The following is a 20,172-nucleotide window of genomic DNA, read 5'->3' as shown; positions in this document are numbered from 1 at the left end:
ATCGGCGGCGCCCCGACCGCGACAGGCCCTGGGACCGACCCTCCTCCTCTCGTCCTGGACGGATCCATCGCCGCTAGGGCGTCGGAGGATGACCGGCCGCATGGTGCCGGGCAAGAAGAAGCAGGCCCTGGCGCCCAAGCGGGCACAAGAGCCGGGCCTGCGGAGGAGAGGGAGGAGGGGCCGGCGGCAGGACCAGAAGAGGGCCTGTCCCGGGGTGGGTCGTCCCTCCCCCTTGCCGCCCCACCCCCCTCTTACCTCCCTTCCTCCTCGTCGGCCCTGTCCCCTGGCCTCTCCTCCTCTACTGCCCAGCCCGCCTCCTCGGAGGGCTGGGTGCTGGTGGGGGGGAAACGAAAGAAAAAGAGTGCGCGCACCCGGCACCCCACCCTGTTGGAGGACAGGGTGGAGGCGCCGCGCAAAGCACTAAAAAGAGCTGCCAGCCCAGACCCACCTGCCGAACCCCCGGCTACCGATCATCTGCCGGGGGCGACGGGGGCTGCCGCGGTGGCGGCTAAGAAAGGTAACATCCCCTCTGCCCCGGAGCCAGAGCCTGAGGAGGCTGAGAAGGATTTTTGTGCACCTGTGCCCTCCCCCGACACCCCTCCGGCCGCCACCCAGACTGCTGCTGCGGAGCATCCGGAGGAGGTGAGTCCTGGCCTCGCCCTCCTCTCGCAGGAGGTTGAGGCCCTAGGCCTCACCCCGGTGGCCCTGGACGTGGACAGCCTCCTACTGGAGGCCTGTGGGCCATCCATCCACTCACCCCCACCCCCTCCACTCTCCCCCTCCCCATCTACCAGCGACCCCTTAATTACCACCTCCCTCTGCCTTGGGACGTCCCATGAGGCGACCCCCCCCTTAATTAGGGATGACCTCCCCATAGGAGTCGGCCAGCCCCTGGGCGCCCTGGGGGAAGCAGAGTTTCCCATGTCCCCCGCCTTCGGCCCCAAAACAAAAGACCCCGACACCCACCCCCTCGACCAGTTGGCACCTCCTGCCGAGCGTGTCGGCACCTCGCCCCTACCCCCGTCCCCCGCCCCCCCATCCGAGGAAGCCCCTCCTCCCGAGACACCTTCTGTCCATATCCCCGCCCCTGCTCCCATCTTAGCCCCATCACCTGCCATCATCCCCGTACCTTCTCCCAGCCAACGCCCCGCCCCAGAACTTGCAATCCTACCCCCTCCAGACCCTCCTCTCCTTCCACTCCCTCCTTTTCTCCTCCCCCTCCCCCACTACCCCCTCTCCCTCCCCCCATGAACCTTCCCTTCCCCTGATGAGTCTCATCCCCCCTGCCCTCACCCCCACCCCTCCTCCTCCTACCCCTCCCCTTGATCCCTGCCCACTCATACCTGCCCCCGAGACCGTAATCCCTCGGGAGGCCCCCCCCTACATCGCCCTCTCCCAGCACTTCCGGGGCTGCTCTCCCTCTGCCGCCCTCATCCCCCCCAAAACCAGACCCCAGTCCCCACCCCAATCTTTTCTCTGGCCGTGGGGCCCAAAGGAACACAAGGCCGACGGGTACTGGAGACCCCGAGGCCTCGGCACCCCATGCGCTGGTGGGAGAGATGCGCCGGTTCTTGGAGGACATTCGTGGCTCCAAGAACAAGGTTGCTCTCGCCCTCCAGTGCTGGGGGGACTTTCATACCATCTTGGAATCCGTGAGGGCCCTTCTCAAGGAGGGCAAGGGGACCGGGAGGAGGGATGCCACAGCTTACCAACGGGCCCGCAGCTTCCATGACGCCCTCGTCACCTTCGGGGTTGGTCACGGTTTGCTGCGTGGCCCCACGGGAACCGTCAGTACTCCCTCTGGCGAGGATCCTCCCCAGCCCTCCAAATGGCACCGATCATCTTTGCCACTCTCAATGCCAGGGGCTGTGGGTCGGGTCTCCGTAGGTGCCAAGTGCTCTCCTTCCTTCGGGAGGGGGCGGTACTCGGTCACCTTCCTACAGGAGACCTACACTACCCCAGCCGCCGAAGCTAAGTGGCGGCTGGAGTGGGGAGACGGGGTCCACTTTAGTCACCTCTCAGCCCACCGGGCCGGGGTGGCGACCCTGTTCTCCCCAGACCTGCAGCCCGAGGTGCTGGGGAGCGTCGAGGTTGTACCCAGCCGCCTGCTGTATCTCCGGGTGCGGGTGGAGGGTCTGCCTCTCCATCTCGTCAATGTCTATGCCCCGACACTCGGCCCGGAGAGAACCCCCTTCTTCCGGCAGGCGGCAGCCTTCCTCGACACCATCGATCCTCGCGAGTGCCTGGTCCTCGGCAGGGATTTCAACTGCACCCTCGAGGAGCGGGACCGCACGGGGACCGAGCATTGCCAGGCCGCTGCGGGCGTCCTCAGGGAGCTTCTCATCCATCGCTCCCTGGTGGACGTCTGGCGCAGCCACCACCCGGACGAGGACGCTGGTTTTACCTACGTCCGAGTGGTGGGCCATAAATCCGTACACTCCCGGTTGGACCGCATTTACATCTCGCGGCACCATCTCTCCCGGGCCCACGCCTCCAGCGTGCGGCCGACCCCCTTCTCGAACCACCACCTGGTGGCCGTGAAGGCTTCCCTCTCGCTGGGGAAGCAGGGGTCGGCCTACTGGCACTTCAATAACAGCCTGCTGGAGGACATGGGCTTCGTGGCGTCCTTCCGGGAGTTCTGGCTGGCCTGGCACGAGCAACGGCGTGCCTTTCCCTCGGCACGGCGGTGGTGGGATCTGGGAAAGGTGCGCGCGCGGCTCTTCTGCCGTGACTATACTCGGGGGGCCAGCCGGCGGCGGGATGTGCTGATAGGGCAGCTGGAACGGGAGGTTCTTGAGCTGGAGAGGCGTTTAGCCGCCAGCCCCAGAGATCCATCCCTCTGCGGCACGTACCGGGAGAAGAGGGACGAGCTCAGGGCCCTCGACGCCCTCCGGGCACAGGGGGCCTTGGTGAGGTCGCGAATCCAACTCCTCCGGGAGATGGACCGCGGCTCCCGCTTCTTCTACGCCCTGGAGAAAAAGAGGGGTGCCAAAAAATACATCCTCTGCCTCCTTGCGGAGGATGGCACCCCTCTTACAGATCCGGTGGAGATGCGTGAGAGGGCTCGCGCCTTCTACGCCACCCTTTTCTCCCCGGATCCGACCGACGCTGACGCCTGCAGGGTGCTCTGGGACCAACTGCCGTCAGTCAGCACGGGCGACCGGGACCGGCTAGAGCTCCCTCTCACTCTGGCCGAGCTCTCGGAAGCCCTCCGCCTCATGCCCACCAACAAATCCCCGGGCATGGACGGGCTGACCGTGGAGTTTTACCGCGTGTTTTGGGACGTCCTCGGCCCAGACCTGCTCAGTGTCTGGGCCGAGGCCTTGCAAAGCGGGGTCCTCCCCCTGTCATGCAGGCATGCCGTCCTCACCCTGCTGCCCAAGAAGGGGGACCCCCGCGACCTCAGGAACTGGCGTCCCATCTCGCTCCTCAGCACGGACTACAAGATCATTGCTAAAGCCATCTCCCATCACTTGGGGTCCGTGCTGCAGGACGTGGTCCACCCCGACCAGACCTACACCGTCCCGGGCCGCAGCATCCTCCATAATCTGTCCTTGGTCCGGGATCTCCTAGAGCTTGGGTGTAGGGACGGCCTGTCGTTCGCCCTCCTGTCCTTGGATCAGGAGAAGGTGTTCGACAGGGTGGACCACGGGTATCTCCTGGGCACCCTGCAGGCCTTCGGCTTCGGACCCCGCTTCGTCGGGTTTCTCCGGGTGCTGTACGCTGCCTCGGAGTGCATGGTCAAGCTCAACTGGACCCTGACCGCTCCGGTCAGCTTCGGACGGGGAGTACGACAAGGCTGCCCGCTCTCAGGACAGCTGTACGCTCTGGCCATCAAGCCCTTCCTCTGTCTCCTTCGTCGAAGGTTGATGGGGTTGGTGCTTCCAGAGGCAGGGCTGTGGCTAGTCCTGTCGGCGTACACCGACGACGTGCTCCTCGTGGTTCAGGACCCGGGAGACCTGGTGCGTCTGGAGGCTTGCCAAGCTATCTACTCGGCAGCCTCCTCTGCCGGGGTCAACTGGGTCAAGAGCTCTGGCCTGGTGGTCGGGACTGGATGGCAGACGAGCCGCCTCCCGCCCGCGCTTCAGGCCATCCGGTGCAGCGCGGGTCCGCTGCTCTATCTAGGTGTCTTTCTATCCGCCACGCATCCCTCTCCGCCGGAAAACTGGCAGGGTCGCTGAGCGGTTGCGGAGGTGGGCAGGGCTGCTCCAGTGTCTCTCCCTACGGGGGAGAGCACTGGTGCTGAACCAACTAGTCCTGTCCATGCTCTGGTACCGCCTCAGCACCCTGGTCCCACCCCCGAAGTTCCTGGACCAGCTCCAGAAGTTAATCCTGGAGTTTTTCTGGCCAGGACTGCACTGGGTCTCTACAGGGGTACTCCACCTCCCCCCGGAGGAGGGAGGACAGGGCCTGACCTGCATGCGCACTCAGGTCCATGTCTTCCGCCTCCGGGCCCTGCAGGGACTCCTCAATACCAACACCAACAGTGCAGATAGTCCAGCATGGAGTACGCTGGCGCACGCTTTCCTCCGCCGTTACCGAGGGCTCCGATACGACCGGCAGCTCTTCTATTTATCCTGGAGAGACCGTCCACGAGGCCTCTCGGAGCTGCCGGCCTTCTACCAGGACCTCCTCCGCACTTGGCGGCTGCTCGCAGCCTCCAGGTCCTTAGGGGCCACCACGGGGGAAGACCTCCTCACGGAGCCCCTGCTACACAACCCCCACCTTCGTGTGCAGGCGGCGGAGTCTCCCGTGGTGCGCCGGAGGTTGGTCCTAGGTGGAATCACCAGGGTCGGAGACCTCCTGGACTACAACCGGGGAGACTGGATGGAGGCCCCGGCGCTCGCCCAGCGCATGGGGCTCTCCAGCCTACGCCCCCCCTGTCGCGTACTCGAGGAGGTGAAGGCCGCCCTGCCGCCCACTGCTCACATCTACCTCGGCCGGGTCCTGTGAGAGGGTGCACCCTGCCCCCCTCTCACTCCTAGCCCTCCGGACCTCTCCGTGGGCCCCCGGCTTTGCGATCCTGCCCGCCCCCCTCCCCTCCACCACCTCAGCCGGCTGCATACCTTGCAGCCGGTCCCCTTCCGAACCGTGCCTAGACATCTTCTGTACGCGCTCGTGCTTCACACGCTCCACTTCCCCACCCCCATGTCCCGCCCCGACCACAAGTGGCGGGACCTCTTGCCGCCATTGGAGGGTGGGGAGCCCTGGTGGGCCAGCCTCTATTCCACTCTGGTCCCACGGCCCGCCAGGGACATCAGCTGGAGAATCCTCCATGGAGCGGTGAGCACAGGTGTGTACCTGGCGCGGTTCACCCCCATCCCAGACACCTGCACCTTCTGCGGCATGAGGGAGAACCTGGTGCACATCTACATTGAGTGCGCCAGGCTGCAGCCCCTCTTCCGGCTCCTCCAGAACCTCCTCTTGAGGTTCTGGCTGCACTTTTCCCCGCACCTCCTTATCTTGTCACACCCCATCCGCGGCCCCACAAAGTCGCGGGACCTCCTCGTCTGCCTCCTCCTGGCCACGGCCAAAATGGCCATCTACAAAACCAGGGAGAGGAGGCTGGCAGAGGGGGCGACCTGCGACTGTGGGGCCTACCTCCGTTCCTCCCTTCGCTCACGAATCCGAGCAGAGTTCCTCTGGGCGGCGTCCACCAACTCCCTGGATACCTTCGAGGAGCGGTGGGCGCTGTCCGGGGTCCTCTGCTCGGTATCCCCTGCCGGCTCCCTCATTCTAAACCTTTGACCCTCACTCCCGTCCCTGTTTTTTCCTTTGTTGTCCCCCGTATTCATTTGGTGACTGGGTGTTTTTAGTGGGCCCCCCCTCACTGTGAGAGGGGCCTTTTAGCCATGGGCAGGCCATGCCTTTCCACCCCCCTCCCCCAGTAACACCAATATGAGCAGGAGGCCATACTGACTCACTACATGCTCCATGTGAGACTGTAAACACATTGCAAATCATATGCCCATACAAAAAAACTGCCGATTAACATGTCAGCTGGTTTGAGACTAATAAGCTAAATAGTTTAGTGTTTGGTCTTAAAACAATAAGGAGTTCTGTGGCACCTTAAAACTGATACATTTCTTTGGGCATAAGCTTTTGTGGCTGCAACCCATTTAATCAGATGCATGAAATGGAAACTGCAGTTTGACAGGGATATATACACATGCAAAGATGGGTGTATTGCATTACTATTTGGAGGGCCAGCTAACTAAATCAATTCAATCAGTGGGGATGTGGCCCATTCCTGACAGTAGATGAGAAGGTGCAAATACCAAAAGGGGGCTCTTAGTGTGTTATGGAATAAAATAAAAACTTAGAAACTAACTTTAAAACCTGGCATCTAGTGATGACATGTGAGTGATCCTGTCCACTTGCAGAGAACATTAAAAAAGAGATGAAGGAACCTTTTGCTGGAAACTTCATAGTTTAGCTTCATATCCACTGTTACGATAAATATATTTTAACATAAATGCTGTTGTCAGGTCTCAGCAAGTTCAACAGGAATCCTACCATCCAGAGGTCAGCACAGCAACCTTCCCCATGTGATGCAGGACTGGCCTATACTAGAACAATAAGTTGATTTCAGATATGCAATTTTAGCTACAGCAATTGCGTAGCTAGAATCAATGTATCAGAAATTGACTTATTTGACTGTCTTCAGGGAGCATTTCTCCTCTCAACCTTCCTTGTTCCTCACAATAGCAAGGAGTACCCGGGTCAACTGCAGACCCCAGAGAGATCAATTATGCACATCTTTACCTGACACGCAAAATCAGACTCCGAAAGATTGACCTTCACCAGGTCAATCTTTGTGGAAGTGAAGACAAGCCCACAGTGATAGAGATGAACCATCCCAGACAGCATAAGCACAACGGGGAAAATGAAGAGCTAAAGCCATCTCTACTTGTATTGGATTACAGAATCTCCAACCTGCTCTTTAGCCTGTGTTTGCATTGGTGCATTCTGGGAAAGCCTGGTGACTAGCATTAGGTTTATAATGAAGGTTTCACACCCTGTCACATACTGGCTATGTCTACACTAGCCCCAAACTTCAAAATGGCCATGCAAATGCAAATGTAAATGTCCATTTCGAAGTTTACTAAAGAAGCGCTGAAATACGTATTCAGCGCCTCATTAGCATGCGGGCGGCCGTGGCGCTTCGAAATTGACATGGCTCGCCACCGCGCGGCTCATCCTGACAAGGCTCCTTTTCGAAAGGACCCCACCTACTTCGAAGTCCCCTTATTCCTATCAGCAGATAGGGCTAGTGCAGACACGGCCACTGTGTCATGTCCAAGTGGAGGGAAGGACGCCAACTGTTCTTCCAGCAGGCTCCACCATCACCTCTGCAGGAGGCTGAATAATTTCATTGTCAGACAGTACTTTGCAAAACTGTGGGAAGGATTCAGAGTTTGTGACCACCAGATTATTCTTCAGGAAAACAATTTGCTCTATGAATAAACTGAGCTGGTCATTCAGCTGAAAGATGTGGGTGTTCCTTCCTTGCCGACCTGTATTCAATTCATTTAGTTTCCCTCATATGTCTGTGGCATGGGGAAGGGTCCTGCATAAAACATTTACTCACCCCTGCATTAGAAGAGGTGGGTTTTACCCATGAAAGTTTAACCCAAATAAATCAGATAGTCCTTAAAGTGCCACAGGACTCCTCATTATTTCCATTCTAGACAAAGGGAAACACAGATGCAAGAACTCCATGCCAGAGCTGTTGAATGCATACTTAAACAAATACTTGGGTACCCCAGAAATAGTTCCACCCATCACTGAGAAGAAGGTACATGAGTTGTTTGAGTTGGACATGTCTCTCCCAAACTGTGAGCTCCATTTTGTATTGTAACCTAATTTTGCACGATGTTCTGAATGCATGTACAACAACTTTACCTAAAGCAAGTCTATTATGATATATTCCAGGAATACACCATGCCCAGAAAAGGTACCCAAGACTTTCCTGTTACTGGACCAAAACAATGAATTTTCTGCACAGGGACATGTGCATAACTAGTAGATCTGCAGATTCTCAGTCTGCCTGGGCATATGGCAAAAGGAGGAAAACTAGATATGGGGTGCGGGGGGATATGTCTCTAAATGGTGGGATCACGTCTACCTACAGGAGGCAGAGGGGGCAAAAGGAGCAGATGCCCCAGAGCTTAGCATTTCAAGGGTGCCGTGGCAACATTTCCGCACTGCTACGTGTGCCTTTGAGGGAGCTGGGGAGGTGGGGGGCACTGTCAAGGTCCTGGCAGTGCCAAGGGTTGACTGCCCTAGGACCTGCCCATTCTACCCTGGGTCCTGCTCCTTCCAGTGCATGAAGCTGTTTCCCCTCCCACCTTTTCTTGGGGCTCATAGCAGCTGTCAGCCCTACTGGGCGGGGGCCATTCATTGCCACGTGCAAGAAAACAACACGGAGAGAAAGAAGGCAGAAGGGACTTTGCTGACCCTTGACAATGGACTCTCAGAAGAGATGAGATCAGATTCAGGAGTTTTTTTTGTTCTTTTGCAAAGATCTATAACTCTCCAAATTTTTAAGACTCAAGTGATTGCGGTAAAGTAATTCCTTTGCTAAGTCTATGTTCTATGACTTCCTCCCATGTTGTCCGTGAAAGAGTTAAAGTAGAAGCCAGAGTGGCCACAGCTAGGTTGAACTCTGAAGAAGCATAAGCAAGGAGGAGGCTCAGGTGGTCTGAGGTGTGGAAGGCTGAAGCAGAAAGACCCACAGCTCTAGGAAGACCCCAGATAAGAGATCTGAGCCTAAAATATGCCTTAGAGACTGAGGGCTAAGAAGAGAGCATAATCTCAGCCAAGGCCTAGCTTTTTAGGCCTTGTCTTCGCTCCTAAAAAAGGTGTTGGCTCTGGGGAGGGAGTGTTGTTGTTTGGTTTCTTTAAACAGTGAGATAACAGGTACATGCTAGTTTTCTTGCTATAAAAATCCTCAGTGGAGACATTATTTGTAATGTTTACCATGAAGTAGCTAGGCAAGGTCAGCACTACACACCCACTTTGGGATTACCTCACAGTAACCCTAAAGTGCCCATCTCCACCAAGATAGCTAACACAGTTTCTTTTTGTTTTCGTTTCTTTTTAATATTACAAGGAAAACAAATCTTTAGAAGCTGTGAGGACTCAGCAATAGGTTCACTTACAGCATATTACTGACTGCCCAGAGGAGTAATGATAAGCTAGGTAAAATTGCTTCCAGAATTATCCCCCAAAGTTTCAGGTTAGAGGCAGTGTCCAAATCACTTCCCCCATTGAAATGACTGGAATTCAGGACACATCCTCTTCAATATTCTTTTATGCTCCGCCATTTCAGAAACGCTATTCAGATTCAATTACAATAACCAAGTGACTCAATAACCAGTCAGATATATTTTCCAAGTTAATCTTTTATATAACTCTTCTTTGTAAGAATAAGAAGCACCATTAAAATGACCTTTACAAAATGCTTTGGCAAAACCCCAGATCACGCCACCACACACTAGTTTTTTGTTCAGAACCCAATCTAAGTTGGACCATAATAAACACATAAAGCTCTAAGTGCCATCTGTCAATGAGTCCCTGGTATGGCTATAAAACAGGAGCATTGACATCAAACAAATGTTGGAACACAAAGCAGGCCAGGTTGAGCATTTAAAAAACAAAAAAAAAAGTTATGTAACTGCAGCAAGAATCCACTAAGGCCCCTTCACCTGCCCAGGGTTCCAAATAAGCCTCTGATAGGAGCTGGCACTTGTTGCTGGCCTGGCTCCCCTTTCTGTCAGTCAGTTGATTAAGGCAGGCAGGCAATATCTGCTCTCTGCCAGTTTTGACACCAAGATTAAATTGGCTCAGAAAGCACTGAGAACCCAGAACCTTTACAGTGAAATAGTTTGAGCCAAGTGAAGCTGATGTTTGCCAGAAGATTTTTTAAAAAGTGTCCATGACAGCAGGCTTTAGCTAGTAAAGCACAGAGTGTGTCTGAAAGACGCTGAGGTCAGGGCACTGGACTGAGAGTTAGCGTACCTGGCATCTTTCTCCTGCTCGGCTGGTGACCTGCTAAATGTAACCTTGGGTATGTCACCTCTTCAGGCATTTGTTGCCCCTGCCTACTCTTTCTTGTCTATTAAGATTATAAGCTCTGCAAGATAGGCCTCTGCATTCTTACAGTACCAAATACAATGGAGAGTCCAGTATCAGTTAGAACCTCTATGTATCCCTGTAATACAAGTCACAGTAAAACAGAAAGTAAGAAAAAGATGGTAGAATATTATCCAACTATGTTATATGGCAAATTCTGCTCCTTTCGCAGTGTTTGACTACCTCTTAAAATCAACCAAGTTCTCTTAGACTGGGTCTGCACTAGAAACCATTCATTGGCACGGCTGCATGGCTGTAAGCACTCTAGTGAGCTAGGTCTCGTGTTGACTTAATTAATCCACCCCCAAAAGAGCAGTGGCTGCTGTGTCAATGGAAGAAGCTCTCCTGCCAACATAGCACTGACCCCACCAGTGTCAAACTGGCATTAAATTAAATTACTTGGGGTGGGGTTAATTCACACCCTGAACAACATAATTTATGTTGACTTAATCCATGTAAATGTAGCCATAGCCTTTGACAGACCAATGAACGCCAAAGAGAAATCTAATCAAGGGATTGAAAACAAAGAATAGAGCATCAGAAAGGGAAATTTATCAAAGAGGCTTTATTTTGCATTGAGTGGTGAGGAATGGGGGAGATGTATTGAAAAGGTAGAGAGAGTGGCAGGTTGGAATAATCAAAACAAGCAAATTAGTAAAAATTTTAAATGGGAATTCCATCAAGCATATTTCTTTTCTTTATCTGTACAAACCTCTTATCATATGCCATGTTTAAATAAGAAAGGACTATAGTCAGTTTGCTTTTCAATAACATTTTCTTCTAGTTTTCAAACCTTAAACATTGATTTAGCTATGCCAAAACAGAGCACTACTCCAAATTTCTCCATTTCATCTTTTTTCCATAGGATTTATTGGCCGTTTCTACACAGGCCACTTTCTTTGAAAGTGGTATGGTAATACACAGCCTGAAATATGCTAATGAAGTGCAGATGTAAATTCTCCATGCCTCATTAGCATACAGTCATGTGATTTGGAGTCTGGAAGACCATTCTTCTGGACTCCAAAATGCCGTGTAGAAGCGCGGCCCCAGGGGAGCTTCCAGAAAGAAGTCCTTCTTCCGGAGGCCCCTTCTTCCTGAGAATTTTTGGGAAGAAGGGGCCTCCGGAAGAAGGCCTTCCTTCCGGAAGACCCCCTCGGGGGCCACACTTCTAAATGGCATTTTGGAGTCCAGAAGAACAGTCTTCGAGACTCCAAATCACATGACCGTATGCTAATGAGGCATGGAGAATTTGCATCCGCACCTCATTAGCATATTTCGAAGAAAGTGACCTGTGTAGAAACAGCCATAGCGAAGCAGTCCTATTCCAGATTCATCCTATTTTTCTGGCTCACCTTGGTTCAGTCTCTTTCAACATTTATTCAGTTAATGTCAGTTTTGAGGACTGTACTCAGTATGGTGATTCTGTCTCTTTTCTGTTTGGTTTTCTGAGAAGCAATCTCGTTCCAGGCGCATCCTATTTTCCTGGTACAACCAAACCCTTATATTGCTTTAAGTTATGAAAAGAGGAAGCTGTATACCAAATTTGGTGGTTCACGTTCTTACCAAGGCAGAGCTCTTGATCAAACAGACAAATTCTCCAAAATACGTTTTAGATAAGGCTTCACTTTAGTTAGACATATAACCCACCTAATGAAGAGGCAAGAATGGAGTTAAGAAAACAGAACAGCTAGAAAATGCAACTCTTTTAAAATGTTAGTAATCTATTCTGCAACCAGCTATTTTCATTGGGCAATACATTGTTTTAGACGCATTTCTGAGCGACACAAAAACAGGAGTCATTTTGGATATAAGAATGGAGGAATCCAGGCAGAGGAGGTTCAGATTGGTGCCATAGGTTAGTTGAACGTGCTATATGGTGTATGGGTGTTGTGATGTTTGAATAAAAGATTTCACTATTGCACCCACTCTAGCCTTAATGATAAAATACCACATTAAACTAGGCTTGCAAGGCCCCTTGAGCGTCATGAGTTTGAAATTTTTCTCATGATAAATCATTTCAGTAGGCACAGAGTTGTGTTAGTCTGTGCCTTCACAAAACAAAAAAAAACTGTCTTTGTAGCACTTTAAAGACTCACAAAATGATTTATTAGGCGATGAGCTTTGGTGGGTCTGTCCCAAGAAAGCTCATCACCTAATAAATCATTTTGGTAGCCTTTGAAGTGCTACGAGACTGCTTTTTCATTTCAGTAGGGATGATGTTCCAAGAGTGACACGTATTCATTAAATAAATATGCAACAATACAGCTTAGGTACACTATCTTCAAAGACCAACAATCAGAGGAAAGTCTGGTGGGCTTCTGAAATACGTGAAGTTAATAAGTTATCTGAGTTAGCTGAATAAGTTAGCTGAAGCCTGTTCTCCATGCCTGTTCCCATGGCATCTTTGCTAAGAGTAAGAAGAATCATCCTGGTGTTTTTGGTGACCATTTCCCCTCTTCCCTCTGTTGTAGAGTGTGTCACTTGCCAACTTTTAGCATTGCTGCATTGTGTGTAAGCCACTGGCAGAGCTATAAACAGGTATTTTGCACCTGCTGCAAAATATTATTTATGTTCTTCCTCTCCTTCAAATTAAAAAATGTCTCTGGTGATTATTATTTATGCACCCCTGATTCCTGTGAGTTGAACCAGTCTCCCTCCAGGACCCTGCAGCCCTGTGGCCCTCTCCCACCTCTTGCATCCCTGTTTCCTTCTTCTGTCCCCTTCCGAATCCCTTCCCCCTCCTCCTACCCCACAGGCTGGGAAGTTGCCAGTGTCTCTCACCATCCCCCTCCCTTCCCCTGTCCCCATAAAGGCAGCAGCAGCAGCATGGGACCAGGAAGCCCAGCCCCAGATGTGTGGGGCAACCCAGCCCTTGCCCCCTCCCAGAACAGGGGACAGAGCCCTGCAGCACAGGAAAGGGGATTAACCCCTTAGCTTCCAGAAGCTGCCCACCCAGATTGGGGCAGGGGCTAGCACACCTGCACCCCTGATTATGCTACACCCGGGGCAAGCTCCCCACTTGTCCCACCCTCGTAATGGTGTTGGCCACTGGTCAGGATGTGTTATACAATCCCCTCTTTGTCTCATGCACAGAGGATAAATGTGTTACATCTCTAGCTACAGAGTCTGGCTCTTTATATCCAGCTGTAGCAGAGGCAACGCATGAGGGTGGGGGCACACAGGGTCACATTCCCCCCACTGCCTGATTTGCTGCTTGCTTGTACTGAGCATGTTCAGCCCTAAAACTGTTCCTCACCCTCCCACCCCTCTCCCACTGTCAGCAGGCATGTCGTCCGCAATGGAGAAACTCATGTTTTAGTTCTAGAGGTCGCCTATTCAATCCCCAGTGTTGATCAGGATGGTGGACATCACATGTGCACAAGTAAGGCTAAAGTTTCTGCTGAAGTAATTCTATTGCAACTAGCCAGGCGGACGACTGGGGCCATAGTTTGTAATGTTCTGTGCTTTCCTTTGGAAGGAAGCTCCTGAGCCACCAGAAGCCAGGCATTGGGCCCAGTTCCCTCTCTGAAGTTAACCAGTGTAAAATTAAGAGAATTTTTGCTATTCTAAGGGATAACACAGAGTGAAACAGGCCCATTATTATACAGACACTCTTATCATCCAGGAAGTAACTTCCTAGATGGCAGGGGGAAATGTTAGGCGGGAAGCGCTCATATGAGGTAATATCCATGGCTGTCAGCATGAAGAGGATAGACCCATCAGAAGATTCAATTATGTTTGGTCAGAGCCATCCCCAGGCATATGCAGAGTACACTCATTCCCCGCTATACGATCACAGCTGGTTTCCAACTTTCTTTTCGTCGGCAAAAACTCATAAGAGGGAAACTAAATTCCCACTAAAATACACATAAAAGTCTCTGATTGGTTCCTACTGCTTGTAACTTAGTGGAGGAGCGGCAGCCGGTGACGCTGCAATTGGAAGGTAAGTGAACCTTGGGTTTGGGGGTTGGGGAGGGTTAAAGGCTGGGGGCAGTTTGGGGCCATGAGTGGGAGGGAGGGTTAAAAGCTGGTGGCAGGTTAGGTCCGTGAGGCGGGCGGGGGCAGGTAAAGCTGCTGCAGGCTGGGTGTGCGAGCTGGCAGGGGGATTAAAGCTGCTGTGGGTTGGGGCTGCGGGGCCAGTGGCAGTGGGGGTCAGGCTGCTGTGGGTTAGGTCTGCGGGGCTGGCGAGGGGGCGTCAGACTACGGGGGTGGCTGGAGCCACGGGAGGGGCTTTTATTAGTGGGGGGACTTCACTCGTCTAGTGAACTAAGGTAAGTACATGTGTCCCACGTTTAAGCGAGTACTCGTAAGTAAAGTACTCGTTTAATGAGGGATGAGTGTACACAGCTGTGTAGGGCACCACTAAATTTAGGGCACCACTTTACTCCCTCATGCTGTGCCTGCATATGCCTAGCACAGCCAGAGGACAATGCTGCCTCAAGCAGCCCCAGTTCCCTGGCCTCCACTCCACTCTGCCTCTCAAATCCCCCAGATCCCACCCCCCCCTGCTCTGACCGCCCCCTGGCTCTGGTGGCTCCAATGTCCTGTGCCCTGCTCCACCTCCCAGCCCGCAGTTCTGGTGGGAGGTACTACTGTCCCTTTCACCTGCTCCCCCACCAGCCTCCTTGCCCTGCTCCTGCCCCTAAGCCCCTGAGCACAGCCCCCCATGCACTACAGACTTGCTGCCCAGCTCCCTGATGGGGGAGATGCAGGTGCTTGGGATCTGTAGGGCACCCGATGCCATAAGGATGACATGAAGACGTTTACAACTGAACACTGACTTCATACAGGTTTGAAACTTCACTATGGAAAAGAAAAATGCTGCTTTTAACCATCTGAAAATGAATCTGTTATAGCTTGCAGGATTTCAGTTAATTCAGGCAGGCTTGAATTTGGCTCTGTGTCTGTTTCCCCATCTGTAAAGATGCTTAAGTGATTACTGCTTGTGTAATTCTCTGAAACCATAGAATATCCTATATTGGAAAGTGACAGCTTTCTACTGCATAGGTCTCTGAGGAGACGAAAGCGTATTGATTTATCCCAGGCAACATATGAAATATCTCATGCTGATGTACCGTACCTCCCATCTGCTAAATTTAGCAGGATTATGCAAATACGTGGTGTGTAGGACTAAGAGCTCTCAAACTTGATCAAGTTACAACCTGTTATACCTGTCCATCCCAATCCACCTTTTTCCAATATTGGTATCCTAGAACTGCTTTCATTTAGGCTATTGGTAGCCTCTCCAGACATCCTGTAGATCTTGCTTTTTGATGCTATGCTGCTGCAGAATTGAGCCCTGAGCATAACTGATAAATCTACAAAGGATGGAATTCAAATAATAAAAATATGGAGATTAATTACCCTCTAATGTAGTAGCATTAGTCTAAGTTACACTCTGGCTGTGGCCACACTTGGTGAAAACTTCAAAATGGCCATGCAAATGGCCATTTCGAAGATTACTAATGAGGTGCTGAACTGAATATTCAGCACCTTATTAGCATTAGGACACTTTCGGCCACGGCGCTTCGAAAGCACCACTTTTGGACGCTCGCGGCTCGACACGGCTACACGAGGGTCCTTTCCAAAAGGACCCTGCACCTTTTGAAATCCCCTTATTCCCTTCCGGCTGTGGCCATAATAGGGAGTGACGTTGAAAGGGGTTATCCCTATCTGTCACTTCGAAATACACTATTTTGAACTGAGTGGTATGGAAGCGACTACACACAAAACGCGGATCGATGTTGCGATTGAAAAGATGCCCCGCCATTTTGAAATGGAGCAGCTACACAGCCACAGCTTCATTTCAAAATAACAGGGCAGGAAATGGCGACGGCAGAGTTGAATGGTCGACAAGCCCTTCCTGGCGCGTGGACCAGCCGACCCCCTAAAGGGCCCCTCCCAAACGCATCCCCCGTGCGCATGCTGAGGACCCTGGCTGCTTGCAGCACACCACCTCTGGCACAGCACTTGGCAGAGCCTTCGTTAACCACCACACCACTGCCTGCCATGGACTTGCAGCCCTTCACTGACGGGGACACCTTGGACATCGTGGCCAGCCTGAAGGCCATCCTGACAGCCTGCCATATGAGGCTATGTGCTGCCTGACACATGGCCAGCCTCCTGCAGGCCTCCCCGCCCTGCAGTGCATCTGGAGCACCCCCTGTTCCAGCCCCGTTGTCGCCTCTGGCGGTACCCACCAGCAGGGAATGGTGAGACAACATCGTCCTCGGGAAGTGGGACGACAACCAGTGGGTCCGCAACTTCCGGATGACTCAGGCCATGTTCATGGAGCTGTGCCATTGGCTGGCACCAGCACTTCAACACCATGACACCCACATGCGGCCCGCGCTCCCCTTGGAGAAATGAGGAGCTATCGCCGTGTGGAAGCTGGCCACCCCGGACAGCAACCGCTCGGTCGGCCACCAATTCGGGGTGGGGAAGGCCACTGTCGGGGTCATCCTCCTTGAAGTAAAGCACCCAGGGCCACACACCCATGGTAGGGTTCTGGGGAGGGGCGTCCCAAGGAGTGGGGCCCCAGGGAGTGGGGTCCCAGGGATCGGGGCCCCAGGGAGGGGTGCCCCGGGGAGGGCAGTCCCCCATATGCTACCACACACTAATGGGCACCTGTGCCCTCTACCCATACAGGTTGTTGCCGCCATCAACAGGATCCTCTTATGCTGCCTGATCAGTCTTGGAGACGTGGACGCTGCCATGGCCGGCTTCCAACAGCTGGTATTCCCCAGCTGCATTGGTGCATTGGACAGCACCCACATCACCATCCAGGCCCCACCACACAGCCGGGGACAGTACATCAACCGAAAGGGCTACCACTCCGTCATCCTCCAGGCCCTCGTGGATGCCCGAGGACATTTCAAGGACAACTGTGTGGGCTGGCCAGGCAGGGCCCATGATGCCCAAGTCCTGAGGACCTCGTGGCTTGGCTGCAGGATGGCAGAGGGCACCTACATCCGCCCACGGGAGCTGTCAGTGGGGGACGTGACCATGCCCCTATGCATCATCGCCAATGCTGCCTACTCACTCCAGGCCTGACTAATGCGCCCCTACACGGGACACACCAATGAGAGCCAAGACCGCTTCAATGCCCGCCTCAACCAGGCCAGGAATGCCGTGGAGCGGGCATTTGGCCATCTGAAGGCGCGTTTCAGGTGCCTCCTGATGCATCTGGAGATAGGCCTGCCCAGCATGCCCACAGTCGTGGGTGCCTGCTGTGCACTCCACAACCTCATGGACAGCAAGCAGGAGCTCTTTGTTGCGCACTGGGCAACCAAGGGCATGCCGCACTATAAGCAGCCAGGTACAGTCCCGTGTCGCTAGGTGCACTGGGCCGGGGTGCACATGCAGGAGACCCTCCAGGAGGCCTTTGCCTGGGGGCCCCCATGACCTGGCCCGGCTCACTCCACACAACCCTCTCCCCCCCCGGTTCTCACCCCTGCCCCACCAGCACCCCCCTTGCCATCCCCACCCAAGGCAGGACACGTATCATTGTTAAATATATTCAACTGCTATTTTTCGAAAACAAAGAATATGTGACTGTTTACATGGGGGGCGGGGGGGCCTCAATCCTCTGTAGGAGTGGCTGGTCGGGAGCCACGATGACCCCTAGAGCCGCGACAGCCCTGGGTCTGGGGACCACGGCGGGACCAGGATGGGGCAGGTGGAATGGGGAGGTAGGGCCGGACCGGGGTATCTAAGGGCTCGGACTCGCGGGGAGGAGGGGGGAGCCACAGATGGGCAGGGCTCACCCAGCCGCAGTCAGCGTGCCAGCTCCTGCCACTCAGCCAGGGTCATGTCAGCTGCGAGCAGAGCTGCAAGGCCGGGGGGGGCGTGGGGAGGAAGGGGCAGGGGGGTGTCTGGGGAGGAGGAGGCAGCTGAGAAAGAGGTAGGTGGTGAAGAAGAGGGGGAGGCTGGGGTGTGGGGAACTGGCCAGGGGGGTTGTGACAGGGGAGGGGACCGGGGAGGGAGGGGACAGTGGGGGGTGCTGTGGAAAAGGCCATCCATGGGGTGGGCAGCTGGGCCAGGCGGTTGGCGATGACCTGGTTCATGGTGTCAAGATACCCGGCCACCTGGTCCCAGGCCATCTGTTTCATGGAGAGCCATTCCTGCAGCAAGCAGTTCGGCTCCTGCCATGCAGCCATGTGGGCTGCTGCCAGATCATCTGCCCAGCTGCGGCAGCAGCTTCTCCCACCGCAGCACCCAGTCCAGGGAGGAGTCGCCCCTTCACCCTCCTCAGCTGCTGTGGGGCTCCCGGGCACGTCCAGGGGTCTGGGGTGGCTGGCAGATGTCAAGACTGTGAAGACATAAGGGGAGAGGGTGGTGCCCCATCAGTCATGGGCCCAGGTACTGTGGGCCAGAGGCCTTGTCCCCACCGCCATCCCACCCTGCTTGTGATGAGGGGCTCGGGGGTGGCCCGTCTGCTGTGAGGTCTGTCAACGTGGGGCCATTAGAGTGGCTGCCCCAGCTCTCCCAGGCTTCTGGTCCTCAGGGCAGCTCATGGCCCCATGCAGGCCCCCCCAGCAGCAATGACAGCCACCTCCCAGTCCCTGACCTGTTGGTTCTGTCTGGCAGAAAGCACCTCTCCTGTGGGGTATGGTGAGGGCAGTTTTCCTGCCTCCTGCTTCCTCCCAACCCCTGGAGCTGGAGCTGTAAGGGGGCAGCAGTGTCCAAGCTTCTCCTTCATTGTATGGGAAAGAAGTTCCTCCCCTCAGAACTAAACAGAGTTCTGTCCAGGTGCCAAGCCTGGCTCAGCTGCCACAATTCCGAAAATGCAACCCCTTCACCCCCCTGCAACACACACACATACCTTGCCCAAGAGAACAGGTTGCTAACTGGGGGCTCTAGGCCAACTCAGTGTGTTGGTCCATCCAATCACAGCTGGCCTTTCAGTGTTACCACAGGGCCCAGTGAATGGTTTCCACCCTCCCTGAAGGGCCAAGTGGCGAGCTATGGTCAGGGAAATGGAGCTGCCAAGTCTGAGCTGTGTCAAGCTGGCCCAGGGCTGCTGTGTAGTTGGAGCTAAGCTGAGGCTGCCCCCGGCAGTGAACAACACTGGTGTTTGTCTAGGAAATGTCTCAAAGGAACTCAAGTAGGCCTGTTTTGTGAGCTGGTGTGGGGAGTATCCAAGTGTCCGTCTTTTTGTGAGCATTTGTTGAACTGTGTATTTGGCAGTTTGAAAAGTGTGCATTGGAAGCGCTTTGTTCCAGGTGGGCCTTCAGTGGCTAATTGGATTGGAGGCAGGGCTAAGAGCCTGGCCTAGCCAGCAGCCTTATAAGAAGGCAGCCAGAGTGAACGCAGCGAGCAGCCAACAGGGCCCAGCCAATGGGGCATTCGTCTCAGGGGAAGCTCCACACTGCTTGGTAGTTTTTTTTCTTGCGTTTTATTTCTCTTCTGACCTTCAAGAGGGTAATAAGAACATCTGAGAAATCTCACTGAAGGAAAGCAAAAATGGATAGTGATAGGTCAGCTGTTGTGGCCTCCACATCATGTTCAATGTTAGTCTTCCTCCCCGAAGATAGAAGAGATTTCATCTGTACTAAATGCAGGCTGGTCACCATATTGTAAGAAAAACTTGAGTCCCGGGTATCAACCTTTCATTCCACCCAAGAAGATGAAGACTTCCTTGATGGAAGGCAGCATTTATTACTGCAGGCACAGCACTCTGAAGAACCAGTGAGGACAGTACAGAACAACGTAAAACTGGCAGCATGTAACCACCAGGAGAAGAAAGCCAACTCTGGTATCCCAGGTGCTGGAGGAAGCAAGTAACTGAGTTCAAGCTTTCTGCACGGGTGGAGAAGAGTTTGGCAGAGACCTTTCACAGGAAGGATCAGAAGAAGACCCCATTCACTGGAAGGCATGGGATGTGTAGTCCTTGGGATTGGGGGTTCTACAGCCACCACCCCTGAGAGAAGAAGAGGGGTGGTAGTGGTCAGGGACTCCCTTCTCAGAAGGATAGAGTCATCCATCCATCCATCCAAGGCATCCTTCAGCCTGCGTAGACTATGGATCGCGCCC

This window comes from Carettochelys insculpta, chromosome 1, assembly GCF_033958435.1.
Source record: "Carettochelys insculpta isolate YL-2023 chromosome 1, ASM3395843v1, whole genome shotgun sequence".
Taxonomy (NCBI): Eukaryota; Metazoa; Chordata; order Testudines; family Carettochelyidae; genus Carettochelys; species Carettochelys insculpta.
The sequence above is the reverse complement of the archived record's forward strand: the minus strand, read 5'-3'. Positions refer to the sequence as shown.